The following is a 15,253-nucleotide window of genomic DNA, read 5'->3' on the forward strand; positions in this document are numbered from 1 at the left end:
GTTTCACTGAGCATAATACCCTCCAGCTCCATCCATGTTGCTGCAAATGGTTGGATTTTCCCTTTTCTTATGGCTGAGTAGTATTCCATTGTGTATATGTACCACATCTTCTTTATCCATTCATCTATCGATGGACATTCAGGTTGCTTCCAATTCTTGGCTACTGTAAATAGTGCTGTGATAAACATAGGGGTGCACTGATCTTTCTCATACTTGATTGCTGCATTCTTAGGGTAAATTCCTAGGAGTGAAATTCCTGGGTCAAATGGTAAGTCTGTTTTGAGCATTTTGATGTACCTCCATACTGCTTTCCACAATGGTTGAACTAACTTACATTCCCAGCAGCAGTGTAGGAGGGTTCCCCTTTCTCCACAGCCTCGCCAACATTTGTTGTTGTTTGTCTTTTGGATGGCAGCCATCCTTACTGGTGTGAGGTGATACCTCATTGTAGTTTTAATTTGCATTTCTCTGATAATTAGCGATGTGGAGCATCTTTTCATGTGTCTGTTGGCCATCTGTATTTCTTTTTTGGAGAACTGTCTGTTCAGTTCCTCTGCCCATTTTTTAAATTGGGTTATTTGTTTTTTGTTTGTTGAGGCGTGTGAGCTCTTTATATATTCTGGATGTCAAGCCTTTATCGGATCTGTCATTTTCAAATATATTCTCCCATACTGTAGGGTTCCTTTCTGTTCTATTGATGGTGTCTTTTGCTGTACAGAAGCTTTTCAGCTTAATATAGTCCCACTTACTCATTTTTGCTGTTGTTTTCCTTGCCCGGGGAGATATGTTCAAGAAGAGGTCACTCATGTTTATGTCTAAGAGGTTTTTGCCTATGTTTTCTTCCAAGAGTTTAAGGGTTTCGTGACTTACATTCAGGTCTTTGATCCATTTTGAGTTTACTTTTGTATATGGGGTTAGACAATGGTCCAGTTTTGCCAGCACCACCTGTTGAAGAGACTGTCATTTTGCCACTGTATGTCCATGGCTCCTTTATCAAATATTAATTGACCATATATGTCTGGGTTAATGTCTGGATTCTCTAGTCTGTTCCATTGGTCTGTGGCTCTGCTCTTGTGCCAGTACCAAACTGTCTTGATTACTATGGCTTTATGGTAGAGCTTGAAGTTGGGGAGTGCAGATCTCAGCATTTTTTTATCCCCCTAGGTTCACTTACACTTTGGAGGTCTACCTCCCATCCTGGTTACTAGGTTCCTTAATTGATAGAGGGGCTGGAAGAAGCAGAACAGCATGTAGATGAAGTTAAAGTATAAAGTGGGCTTTTTCTAGGCTGAGTATATTTCACAGTGTCATGAGCCTCATCCCATTTCTGTGCTTTGTCTCACTGCAAATGCAGAGAGTGGATTGAGAAGGTGTCTCCAAAATTTGCACTTTTGTTTTGACAGTCAAAACTTCCTAGTAACATCCAGCTAGTCCTCATCTTGGTCACCAGAGGCAGCAGCGAACGGGTAACGTGGGTGCTGTCTCTCAGAAGTGGAACCTGCTGCTTAGACATTCTTTGTTCTCCAGTGTAGTCAGAGCAGCAGAAAGTCTAGTCATCATACTCAGGAAATTAAAATTCTAGATTTGGGAATTTTCCCCCTAACTACACCCTATCGTGCTGCCTTGCAAGTGCTCAGAGACAGCCAGGAAGCATCTCCAGCGGAAGTGGAGCTTGCACTGCCCCATTCGACGTGGCAACAGGGAGTCGCTGGACCACCTCATCTTCCCTGTCGGGTTTTTCCAGTCTGAACCCCGAGAGGAGTGGAACCCCTCGCATTGCAAAGCTGAGCACACACGGCAGCTGTTCAGCTGCTCTGACTCCAGGATTTTTTTCTTCGCAAGCCCCTGTGTGTCAGGCTGGGTGGTGAGGTGACAGCTGAGGCTGGGGGAGTGGAGAGCGGCTGACAGGAAAACAGACTCCTGAAGCCATTTCTCCCATCTCTCTGCCCCGTGTCCCTGGGGAGGAGGGCCTCCTTGGCCTTGGCATTATGCCGGAAGCCTTCACTTTATCCTCCTGAAAGGGATCGTCCTTGGTGCAGATCAATGTCATGACTGTGAAGGAAATTATGGTGGAAGTGGGAAGCTCTGTGCCTCGTCTTGGGGAGAGGGAGGTCCCTGCAGGCATTATGGGTATGTGGGGACACCTGTTGTGATATGACTGATGATAAGTAAATATTTGGTAATTGAGATGACCAAAATACATTTCCTAGGTATTTTTGCTCCTCGTGCACAATTCCTGAAAATCCTTCTGAGCCATAACTGTCCAATGGGTGTCTTGTTAGGTTAATGCAGAGGCTTTGGGGCCCTATCCTAGGTTAGAGGCTGGTTGCCAGGGGCACCAAGCTTGTGATTAGAGGATGGAAATTATTAGCCCTCAGCCCCCAGGGAAGAGGAAAGGGATGAGGGCTGGAGGCTGAATCAGCAATGGCCAGTGATTTAGTCAGTCATGACTCTGCAGTGAAGCCCTCACAAAACCCTAAGAGAAGAGCACATCTCTCTCATCTCCTGTTTCTCTGTCAGAGCTTCCATGCCTGGGGAACCAGGTGGCCTGCACATGCCACCAGGCCAGGCCCCAAGCACCCCAGGAGGATAGAAGCTCTTTTATTTGGGACCTTGCCATATGTGTGTGTTCATCCGGCTGTTGTGTCCTTTATGGTACTCTTTGTTAAACGTGAGTGTTCTTCTGAGATTCTGAGGCACCTTAGCAACTTGGGCAGACCTAAAGGGGAAGTTGTTGGAACCCGCAATCTTAGCCTGCAGGTGGGAAGCACAAGCTAATTGCGTGGGGCTTGCAACCAGGCTCTGGAGCTGGGGAGGAGGGCAGTCTTGAGGATAGAAACCTTACCCTGTAGAATCTGGTGTTGTCTCTGGGCAGATAGCCTCAGCATTGAGTTCTCAGACACCCTGCTGGTGTTCAAGAATTGCTTGGTGGTGTATGCATTGGAAACAGGTCCAGTATCCTGAAAGGAGTTACACTGCTGTGTATGAAAAAGAACGCTGGGTCATATGAAACCGCTATTAATATAGGTAGGAACCACCACACTGTTTTCCATAGTAGCTGCACCAATTTACATGGTCACAAACAGTGCATGACGGTTCCCTTTTGTCCACATCCTCATAAATAACTTGTTATTTCTTGTTTTTTTTGGGGAACTAGCCATTCTGAATGCTGTGAGGTGATAGCTCATTGTGATTTTTTTGTTGTTACCATTAGAGTACAATTACATGAGCAACATTGTGGTTACTAGACTCCCCCCCATTATCAAGTCCGCTCCCCGCACCCCATTACAGTCGCTGTCCATCAATGTAGTAAGATGCTATGGAATCACTACCTGTCTTCTGTGTGTTACACTGCAATCCCTGTGGCCCCCCACCCCCTACATTATGTGTGCGGATCGTAATGCCCCCTTTACCCCCTTATCGCTCCCTCCCCACCCGTCCTCCCAGGTCCCTTTCCCTTTGGTAACTGTTAGTCCATTCTTGGGTTCTGTGAGTCTGCTGCTGTTTTGTTCCTTCCCGTTTTTGCTTTGTTCTCATACCTCACAGAGGAGTGAAATCCTTGGATACTTGTCTTTCTCCACCTGGCTTATTTCACTGAGCATAACACCCTCTAGCTCCGTCCGTGTTGTTGCAAATGGTGGTAGGATTTGTTTTCTTCCTATGGCTGAGTGATATTCCGTAGTGTGTATGTACCACCTCTTCTTTATCCCTTCATCTCCCGATGGACACTTAGGTTGCTTCCCTTTCTTGGGTATTGTAAGTAGTGCTGTGATCAACATAGGGGTGCATCTGTCTCTTTCAAACTGGGCTCCTGCACTCTTAGGGTAAATTCCTAGGAGAGGAATTCCTGGGTCAAATGGCATTTCTGTTCTTTGGTTTTTGGGGGAACCTCCATACCGCTTTCCACAATGGTTGAGCTGACTGACATTCCCACCAGCAGTGTAGGAGGGTTCCCCTTTCTCCACACCCTCGCCGACATCTGTTGTTGTCTGTCTTTTGGGTGGTGGCCATCCTAACTGGTGTGAGGTGATACCCCGTTGTGGTTTTAGTGTGCATTTCTCTGATGGTTAGCGATGTGGAGCGTCTTTTCCATGTGCCTGCCGGCCACCTGAAATTGCTTCTGTGGAGAAGTGTCTGTTGAGAGCCTCTGCCCATTTTGTAACTGGATTCATTTGCTTTTTGTGTGTTGAGGTTCGTGAGCTCTTGATACATGTTTTGGATGGCAACGCCTTATCAGATATGTCATCGGTGAGTATATTCTCCCATACTGAAGGATGTCTTTTGGTTCTACTGATGGTGGTCAAACAGAATCTTACGAAACCCCCTACCACTTCATTCCAAATCTGACTAATTTTTTTTTTTTTTTTTTCCCCAGAACACCAACCAGCCGAGAAAACGGGAACGAAGAGGAGAAGCTGTGATGCGGGAACATCTGGCGTAAAACTGAGAGGTGAGGCGGTGTGGAGACTGGTAGGTTGTATCTTTCCATGTGCTGCTTTCAAGGGTCATAGGGAAAAAAGATCGCCAAGGAGATGAAGCCCGGGGTGTTGACGTCACCTGGTATCGGTGGAGCCACGTAGCCTCTAGCCATTGACGGGGAGGCTAGCATGCGGCACTGTTGTCTTTCCTGCGGAGTTAAGACGAGCGGCGTCCCCCGTTTGCAGTTCAGTCAGAGCCCGTGTGGGACTGTCCTGGCACCGGCCGGGGTGGACCCGAGAGCTGTGCCGTTCCTGCTGGGCTGTCGCAGCACCCCTCTCGGAACAGGGCCTCAGCAGCGCTCCCGGGAGAGAGAGAGAGAGAGAGAGAGAGAGACAGAGACAGAGACAGAGAGAGAGAGAGAGAGAGAGAGAGAGAGAGAGAGACAGAGAGAGACAGAGAGAGACAGAGAGAGAGAGAATTGCGCTCGAGAGACAGGGGCAGTTATATTTTCTGTAGCTCCCTGAGCATGCTCCTGGTGTTTATTTTGAGATCTCTTTCTCAGGAAGATTGATTTGAGTCCAGTTACCAGGTTCCTTTGAAGGTTCATATTTGTAGGTGGCGCCCTCTAGCTCCCAGAAGCTTTACTCTCTGGAGATGCTCAGCCCTTGGGGTGGGTGGGGGGTGGGGTGGCAGGGGTCCCAGGGGAGAGGTGCCGGTGCCCACCCCCGCCGGGAGGAAAGAGGTCTTTCCTGCTTCCCGACCGCAGTGCCCGTCTCCACTGCCGGGGCCAGTTTGCGGAGCACGCAGGGAGAAGCTGCCGTAGGTGGGGGCGGCCGTTTTGCAGGCCGGTGCCGGCGGGGAGGCAGGCCGTGTGCCAGTCACAGCACGGTAAGGGGGATGGAGCGCCCGGAGCTCCTGAAAGCTCCCCCGCCTGCCGGGCAGAGTGCACCCGGGCAGTTTGGCGCACCTGTCCTTTCTCCTGAGCGGCAAGCCCTGCGGAAGCCTTGCCCCTTTAGCAGTTCTCTCGCTGTCAGGAAGTCTCTCAGACTGTCCGCCTTTCTTTTGTCCCACAGCGGCCGGATGTGGATCCCTGTGTTGTCCCACAAGTGGCTGGAATCTCAAGTCTCTCGAAGTCTTCCGCCTGTCTCTGCTTTCCAAGCCCACCGATCCTCCAGAGCGCAGCACGTGTACGGTAGGTTCGTGCTCCCAGAGCACATCTCCGGGGCTGTACGTCACACTTCTCCTCGAGGTGACAGCCTGCCGCAGCAGCGTTCTTCCCTGCTGCTCTTCCAGGATTTGGTGTAGTTGTTCTATTTCCATATAGTACGTATGTATGTGGTTTTGGTTTTGGGAGGAGGTTTCCGCCTCCCCTCTCACGTGAGCCGCCGTCTTTAATCCCAGCAGCACATCTTTTTTCTTCTTCTTCTTTTTTTTTTTTCTTTTCAGTTTCACTTGTCTAGGGTACCTGTCCCCACCCCCTCAACTTCTGGTTTGTCTTCGTCCTTGGATCTCAAGTGAGTCTCCTGTAAGGGAGCACGTAGGTGGTCTTGAGTTTTCATCCCTTCTTTTAACCCTGTGTCTTTTGATTGGCGCCCTCAGAGCCTGTCCTTTTATTCTGACAATTGAGAGCTGTGTCCTTATTGCACTTAAAAATTTTTTTTTGTTATCATTCATCTACAGTCACGTGAAGAACATGATGATCACCAAGTCCCCCCCAAAAACCCCGTTACAGTCGCTGACCATCAGCGTGTAGTAAGATGCTGTAGAATCACTACTTGTCTTCTCTGGGTTGTACAGCCCTCCCCATGCTCCCCCCACCCCACACGTTATACATGCTAATCCTGATGCCCCCTTTCTTTCTCCCCGCCCTTATCCCTCCCTTCCCACCCACCCTGCCCAGCCCCTTTCCCTTTGGTAACTGTGAGTCCACTCTCGGGTTCTGTGAGTCTGCTGCTGTTTTTTTCCTTCAGTTTTTCTTTGTTGTGATACTCCACACATGAGTATAAAGACGGCGTGATCGCCGCTGATCGGAGGGAGGGACAAACAAAAAGGAACACCCCATTTCTAGACAGGAGCAGTTGGGAGCAAAGAGTGTGTTGTGGACTGACGTGTTTATTTGAGTGTCCAAACTTCCCTCTTTATGTGGCTATTACTTCTTTACATTCGTGAACATCATAAAAGCCACTGATTTCAAAGGCCCAGACGCATACTGAGGTGAGAGAAGATGAGAAGGACGTTGCTGCACCACTAAATCTATGGCTGGGCACTGCTGAAACCAAACAAAAAGAATTCACGGTGGCCAGATAGGGCTATTTTCTAGTGGCTGTCTCTGGGGACTCAGACAGAATCCATTTGTTTGATTGTTTGTTTTTTCAGTTTCACTTGTGTAGGGTACCTGTCCCCACCCTGTAAGGGAGCACGTAGGTGGTCTTGAGCTTTCATCCCTTCTTTTAACCCTGTGTCTTTTGTTTGGAGCACTCAAAGCCTGTCCTTTTATTCTGATGATTCAGAGCTGTGCCCTTATTGCACTTCTTAAATTCTTTTTGTCATCATTCATCTACAGTCACGTGAAGAACATTACGTTTACCAGGCTCCCCCCTTCACCAAGTCCCCCGCGAAAACCTCTTACAGTCACTGTCCATCAGTGTAGTTTGGATGCTGTAGACCCCTTCACCATGTCCCCCCGACACACCCCGTTACAGTCGCTGTCCATCAGCGTGTAGTAAGATGCTGTAGAATCACTACTTGTCTTCTCTGGGTTGTACAGCCCTCCCCATGCTCCCCCCGCCCCACACATTCTACATGCTAATCCTGATGCCCCCTTTCTTTCTCCCCGCCCCTATCCCTCCCTCCCTCCCCACCCACCCTCCCCAGTCCCTTTCCCTTTGGTAACTGTGAGTCCACTCTCGGGTTCTGTGAGTCTGCTGCTGTTTTTCTCCTTCAGTTTTTCTTTGTTGTTATACTCCACACACGAGTGAAATCATTTGGTACTTGTCTTTCTCCGCCTGGCTTATTTCACTGAGCATAATACCGTCTAGCTCCGTCCACATCATTGCAAATGGTAGGATTTGTTTTCTTCTTATGGCTGCTTGCTGCACTTTTTAAAGTGGATTTTTCATTCTTCTTTTTTGTTTGTAGTTTCGCTATGTGCTTTCACCATTACTCTCCTGGTTTATGAGCAATAGCTTTTATTAATTGATATGTACCTATATCTCTCTCTCTATCTCTCTGTCTCTCTATCTATCTCTCTATCTATCTGTCTATCTATCTATCTATCTATCTATCTATCTATCTATCTATGAATCAATCATCTTTTTGTCTGCCCTTCTGTCCTTATGTACAAGAACAGTCAACAACATAGGCTATGTCACTTCCCTACATTATGCCTCCAAAAATCTTGCAAGGTAACTAGGCCGTAGGGAGAGCACTGGGTTTTCACCGAGACACTTGCAGGTCGAGTCAGCCGCGTGCACCTACAAAACCAGGAAATGGTGGTGCAGGGACTTGAACCCGTATCTCTGTCCTCTGTCCTCTTTTACCTCCTTCTCGCTTGCTGACTGTATTTAGCCACATTCACTGACTAAGTGCTCCCTGAAGACCACAAGTATCCTTCCTCTGGGCCTCTTGTCGACAGAAAAGTAAACTTGGTGCTTTGCTCACCACCATGTTTGAGGGACATCGGCGTGATCGCCGCTGATAGGAGGGAGGGACAAATAAAAAGGAACACCAGTTTCTAGACAGGAGCAGTTGGGAGCAAAGAGTGTGCTGTGGAGTGACGTGTTCGGTTAAGCATCCAAACTTCCCTCGGTATCTGGTTATTGCCTCTTTACATTCGTGAACATCATAAAAGCCACTGATTTCAAAGGCCCAGACGCATACTATTACCGCAATTCAGTTGTTGAGGTGAGAGACGATGAGAAGGGCGTTGCTGCACCACTAAATCTATGGCTGGGCCCTGCTGAAACCAAACAAAAAGAATTCACGGTGGCCAGATAGGGCTATTTTCTAGTGACTGTCTCTGGGGACTCAGACAGAATCCGTTTGTTTGTTTGTTTGTTTGTTTGTTTGTTTGTTTGTTTGTTTCTCAGTTTCACCTGTGTAGGGTACCTGTCCCCGCCCCTTCGGCTTCTAGTCTGTCTGTGTCCTTGGATCTCAAGTGAGTCTCCTGTAAGGGAGCACGTAGATGGTCTTGAGCGAGAGATAGCTTTGTTTAGTATGATGCTCTCCTATCTACCTACCTACCTATCCCTTTATCTATCTACCTATCTATCTATCTATGATCTATCATCTATCTACTCTCATCTGTGTATCTATCTAATTAATCTATCACCTATATGTATGTATATCAACCCAATCTATGTATCAATCATCTGTCTGTCTATGTAATCTGTTGTCTCACTTTTGTCAACGTTCTGTCACTAGGTGCAGTTTGATTCCTCTGTGTCCTTCTCAGAGAAGTCTCAATTCCTTGTGTCTGTTTATGTGAGTTAGCTGTGTGTTTGGGTCTTGAGAGGAGTGGCCTTGGGTGGGAACTTCTCCTGCGTAGGTGGCACGAGTCTGCTGGGTGTGGACGGTGTGGTTGGCGGGCTGGGCTCTTGAACCTGTGCGGGCCAGGGCCCTCCGGCTGCTCTGCCCCTGGGCCGTTCCCGCTGTGGCGGCTGCGTGAGCTGCGGGGCATATCCGAGGCCCCACGCAGGGAGCACCCTGGCTGGCCTGCGGGGTCCGAGGCAGGTGCATGCCCAGTAGTAGGTCTTTTTGCCTGTGCACCGATGTCACCTCGGCGGCCCTGCTTGCTGGCCCATCTCCAGAGAGCATGCGTGTAGTCACTGGTTAAGGGAACTGCCTTTTGGTGACACGCAGGGCTCTTGTGGGCCGGTGGCCCGTGGGCTTGCTGAGGTGGCAGGCCAGCTAGCTTGTGGGGAAACTGCTCCCCTCTGCTGTCAAGGTGGAGGTGGAGTTTCAGTGCATTTAGGCATTTAGATGTGAGTGAGGTCTCTCTGAAATGGAATAGTAGCGTTGAGAGCTATGTTTCCGTTCGTATGAAAAGGGTGCTGAGCATAAAGAGTTGGGTGATGGTGGCAGGAATTCTAGGAATGTTTATGTCCCCGCACTTATTTATTTTCTGTTAAGGGAGGTGATTCTGAAGTAACTTTTTACTCACGGATGAAGGTGGTGCATAAGGTCATCCCACGTCAGCCATGGTGAGATGAAGTGGTGTAGTAGAATTAAAGCCTGTACACCTTGGCCTGATACATAGGAGACACACCGTGGGTGCTCTTTGCTGCCCTCCTGTCCTGGCTTATTACCTTAACTAACTCGATGGTTCAGAGTGGTCCCAGCAACATTTCCGGCAAGATCTTTCTAAACTAAAATTGCATAGAATCACTTGGCAAAGATATCCCCAGAGGCTAGTGGAGAACTTTACTCTTTCTGGTCATAGTTTGCAAGATGTTTGCCCTATCCTGCGTTCCTTTGTTACTTTTGCATCTCCTGTGATTGTAGACCGATGGGGCAGTGGCGTACACACACACACACGCGCGCACACGCACACGCACACACGCACGCACAGGCGCGCGCACACGCACGCACACAGACACACACACACACACACACACACACACACACACACACACACACACACGGCTGAGAGTTAACGGAGACCCCAGTTATAGGAAACTGCAGCCCGCACTTTAAAAAAGAAACGCGCATAAGTTGTGCTCCTGGCGTGCCCCCCATAGGGAGCGGACTTCAAAGTGCAGAGGTGGTTGGACACAGATACCTATGCAGACACCTAAGCACAGATATCTATGCGTAGGCTCTCTCCATCCATCGTCTTAAGTGCGTCTCTGTTTACCTACATATCTATGTTAGTCTACTCAAGCTGATAACCAGAGTGTCATTGAGTGGGGGCTTCATCCATAGACACTGATTTCTCACCATTCTGGAAGCAGAAGTCCAAGACCAAGGCAGGTTCAGTTCCTGGTGAGGTCCCTTCTTCTGGCTTGCATACGGCCGCATCCCTGCTGTGTCCTCACAGGGTCGAGGGAGAAAGCTCTGTCCTCTGTTCCTCTTAATAGCACTGATTGCATAATGGCAGCTCCACCCACACCCTCATGATAGCTTCCGAACCAAATTACCTCCAAAGGCCCCACCTCCCAAGACCATGACAGTGGGGGTTAGGGCTTCAACCCTGACTCAATTCAAATATGAACTTGTGTGTGTGTGTGTGTGTGTGTGTGTGTGGTGGCGGCGGCGGGGGGTTAGGAGGAGCAGAAGATGGTGAGGTGAGGGCCCAAAAATTCAGTTCATAACTCTGTATCTATCTATCATCTATCTATTCTCTATCTAATCTATCAATATCTTATCATCTGTCTTTCTAACGTAACCTACCTATATCATCTATCCTATCTAGTCTATCATCCGTCATCTATATATGTCTTATCTATCTGTCATCTCTGTCAATCTATTCGTCTAACCTATGAATATCTATCATCTATCTAATGTATCTATTTCTAATCTATCATCTGTCACCTGTCTGTCACCTACCTGTTGTCATCTTTTTGTCTACCCATCTATCCTTATGTACAGAACAGTGTAAGATAAATTCTAGCTGAAATAAGCAGGTGAAGGGAGGCAACAAAGGGCCCGGTAGTTTATTTGAACGCAAATACCCGGGCGAGATTTCCCCGGTCTATAGAAATGGAGGCTGGGGAATTCACACTTAAGTAGACAGGCAGGCAGCGAGATTTTCGAGAAGGTAGGGGGAGGCAGAGCTTAGATTTACAGCAGCACGAGGATTGGCTAGCCCAAGGCATATTTTTCAGGTTGGGAGGGGGCAACAGCCAAGAACTTCGGCCCATCATCAGTGTCCCGCGTGGGAGGGGGCAGCAGCCGGAGACATTGGCACATCATCAGTGTCCGACGTGCTCGCTCCTCCCATCAGTGCCCCCAGCCTTACAAACAGTTAACAACACGGCTATCTAACATGGCTGGCTATCTATCTATCTGTCTGTCTGTCTGTCTGTCTGTCTGTCTGTCTATCTATCTATCTATCTATCTATCTATCTATCAATCATATATTCAATCTATCTATACCTGTCATCTATCCTATCTAATCTATCATCTATCTATCTGTCTATCTGTCCTATCTATCTATCATCATGTTTTTGTCTACCCATCTATCTTTATGTACAGAACAGTTCACAAGATGGCTTATATGTCACTTCCCTACTTATGTTTCCAAAAGCCTGCAAGGTAACTAGGCCCTAGAGACAGACAGCACTGGGTTCACCGAGACATTTGCACATCGAGTCAACAGCGTGTGACTACAAAACTAGTCGATGGTGGTGCGGGGACTTCAACCCATATCTCTGTCCCCGGTCCTCTTTGCCCTCCTTGCTGACGGTATTCTAGCCGCATTTGTTGACTGACTGCTCCCTGAAGACCACAAGCATCCCTCCTCTTGGCTTTTTCAGTAATTTATCCCATTGTATGGAATGCTTTTCCCTCAGATACCTGGTTCTGTCACCTCCTTCTAGACTGTTCAAGTCCCACCTCCCTGGTGAGGCTTACCCTGTCCACTGTTTATTTTGAAAGCCCTGCTTCTCTCTGCCTACAATCTCAGTCCTCCATATCCTGCTTTTCATTCTTCATAGTGTTTGTTACCGGCTAAGCTACCGGAAAACTTACAGATGTTCATTGTCTCTTTCCTCCCCTCCAACTAGAACGTGGTCTCCACAGGTTAGGAATTCTGCGTGTATTGAGTCTGGTGGAGACCCTGCAGACTCTAGGGTCAGCGAGAAGTGGGCACAGTTGTAACTCAACGTGGCTTGACATGTTAGCAGTTTAGGTTAGAGTCAGGCCAGGCGGTCATTAAAGAGGACCTTTTCTGATATTACTAAGCTACTTGGTAAATTCTAAGTAAGCTTACATTTTCAATAATCACACAGCAGGCAGAAGCACTTCCTTCTGTCGTTCCTCCAGCCTCGAGGACCTGGATGCCAAATCCGTTCTCTCGTGGGGAAGTGGGAGTGTGTGAGGATGATCGGCCAAAGTCTTAAGTTACACAAGGCACACACATACAGAATTAAACATGTTTAAAAACCAAAATGATGAGAGAGGTTGCCTGTGTCACAGCAGGGATTCCCTAGCCCCCAGTGAGCTCAGAGCAGTGGGAGAGGAGAGGGAAGGGGCCACATAAGCCAACCCGGTCTCCTTCCTCTGGACTTGCCTCCCCCTGGGTTGTCATCCATTAAACGCTCAGCACGCAGACCTCGCGGTGAGCACGCACAGTCATAAAACGCGGCTACTTCCACATCCCAGTCGCTGGGGCACGGAACACGTTGCGTAGTTAAGTGTGGCTCAGAACACTATCACTCATGTATGTGTGTTCTTCCTCTGTCGCCGAGTCAAAGAGTAAACAGAGCAGAGGCATACTAGCAAGAGCAGGGTTTAGTGTGAATATATAATATACGCACATACTGTGGGAAAGACTTTGTTAAATGGATAGGAGGACATAGGCCTTGTCTGGAGCCGGGGGAGGCCTGTAGGTGCCGTTGGCAAGGGCTGTGGCGTGTCCACCGGGTCGGAGGCCGAGTTAGGGGTAGGGCCGAGGCCGTCGGCTGTGCCTCCCACGGCATCGTGTGGGTCCAGGGCTGACCGGAGGATGACCGCCCGCGCGGTGGGTGTCTGAGGTGCGCAGGAGGCCGGCGGTGGCGCCGCCCACGGCCTCGTGCGAGGCCGGTGGGGACCGGAAGATGACGGCCACCGAGGGTGGCGTCGTGTCCATCGGCTCGACCCGAGCGTCATCGTCGGCCTTCGGGCCGGCGGTGGTGCTGCCCACGGCCTCGTGTGGCGCCGGGGGAGACCGCAAGATCACGGCCAGCCAGGGTGGCGTCGTGTCCACTGGTTCGTCTTGAGCGTCAGCGTCGGCCTTAAGGCCGGCGCTTGTCCTGCCCATGGCCTTGTCTGGGGCCGGGGATCAGTTGTAGGTGCCTTTCCCGAGGGTGGTGGCGGGCCCATCGGGTCATCGTCCGACTTGGGGGTAGGGCCGAGGCCGTCGTCTGTGCCTCCCACGGCATCGTGTGGGTCCAGGGCAGACCGGACGATGACCGCCCGCGCGGTGGGTGTCTGAGGTGCGCAGGAGGCCGGCGGTGGTGATGCCCACGGCCCGGTGTGGGGCCCGGTGGGGACCGGAAGATGACGGCGAGCGACGGTGGCGTCGTGTCCATTGGCTCGCCTTGAGAGTCAGAGTGAGCCTTCGGGCCGGCGCCTGTGCTGCCCACTGCGTCGTCTGGGGCCCGGGGGGACGAGTAGGTGCCTTTCCCGATGGCGGAGGCGTGCCCATCGGGTCCTAGTCCGACTTGCGGGTACCGGTCCGAGGCCGTCGTCTGTGCCTCCCACGGCATCGTGTGGGGCCAGGGGAGGCCGGCGGTGCCGCTGCCCACGGCCTCGTGTGGGGCTGGGGGGGGGGGGGGGGCCGGAACATGACGGCCATCGAGGGGGGTGTCGTGTCCCATCGGCTCGTCTTGAGCGTCAGCGTCAGCCTTCGGGCGGGCGCTTGTGCTGCCCTGGGCCTTGCCTGGGGCCGGGGGGGCAGTTGTAGGTGCCTTTCCCGAGGGCGGCGGCGTGCCCATCGGGTCCGAGGCTGACTTACGGGTAGGGCCGAGGCCGTCGTCTGTGCCTCCCACGGCATCGTATGGGGCCAGGGGAGACCAGACGACGACCGCCCGCGCGGTGGTTGTCGGAGGCACACAGGAGGCCGGCGGTGGTGCTGCCCACGGCCCCGTGCGGGGCCGGGGGCGACCGGAAGATGACGGCCATGGAGGGTGGCGTCGTGTCCATGGGCTCGTCCCCGGCGTCATCGCCGGCCCTCGGGCCGAAGGTGGAGCTGCCCACGGCCCCGTGCGCGGCCGGGGGCGACCGGAAGATGACGGCCATGGAGGGTGGCGTCGTGTCCATGGGCTCGTCCCGGGCGTCATCGCCGGCCCTCGGGCCGAAGGTGGAGCTGCCCACGGCCCCGTGTGCGGCCGGGGGCGACCGGAAGATGACGGCCATGGAGGGTGGTGTCGTGTCCATGGGCTCGTCGTCCTGAGCATCAGCCTTCAGGCTGGCGCCTGTGCAGCCCACGGACTTGTCCGTGGCCAGGGGGCAGTTGTGGGTGCCTTTCCCGAAGGCGGTGGCGTGCCCATCGGGTCGTCGTCCGCCTTGCGGGTAGGGCCGAGGCCGTCGTCTGTGCCTCCCACGGCATCGTATGGGGCCAGGGGAGACCAGACGACGACCGCCCGCGCGGTGGTTGTCTGAGGCGCGCAGGAGGCCGGCGGTGGCGCTGCCCATGGCCTTGTCTGTTGGCTGACTCTGGATGGCGGTTTCACAGAGGCAGGACACCTCGAGGCGGGCTGGTAGTGGTGCCCGTGTGCCCTGCAGAGGAGGAGCTCGTCTGGGTGGTCTCTCTCCAGCCGTCTGCTGGGAGCCTAGGATGGTCCAGAGGCCCAGGACTGCTCCCCGTGGAAGTGGGAACTCTGTTGGGAAAAGTGGGAAAAGCCAGCCGCTAAAGGCACAGGATCCCCAGTGGAACAGCCTGTGACCAGGGCAGCGGGCAGGTGCAGGGTGCTCCCTGGCAGGAGGGGTAGGGGCCAGCGTCCCGGGGACGGGAAGGACCGGCGGGCGAAGAAGGTGGGGCTGGGGAGGCGGCGGGCGGGGTGGGGCACGAACCTTAGGAAGGAGGAAACTGTCCACACGGGAAAATGGGTTGTGGTGTGCGCCAAACGATCCGAGGAAAGGGTCTGAAGCTAGGGAGAGGATCTCCTTTGCCACTAACTCCTTCTCAGGCCAA

This window comes from Manis pentadactyla, chromosome 2, assembly GCF_030020395.1.
Source record: "Manis pentadactyla isolate mManPen7 chromosome 2, mManPen7.hap1, whole genome shotgun sequence".
Taxonomy (NCBI): Eukaryota; Metazoa; Chordata; class Mammalia; order Pholidota; family Manidae; genus Manis; species Manis pentadactyla.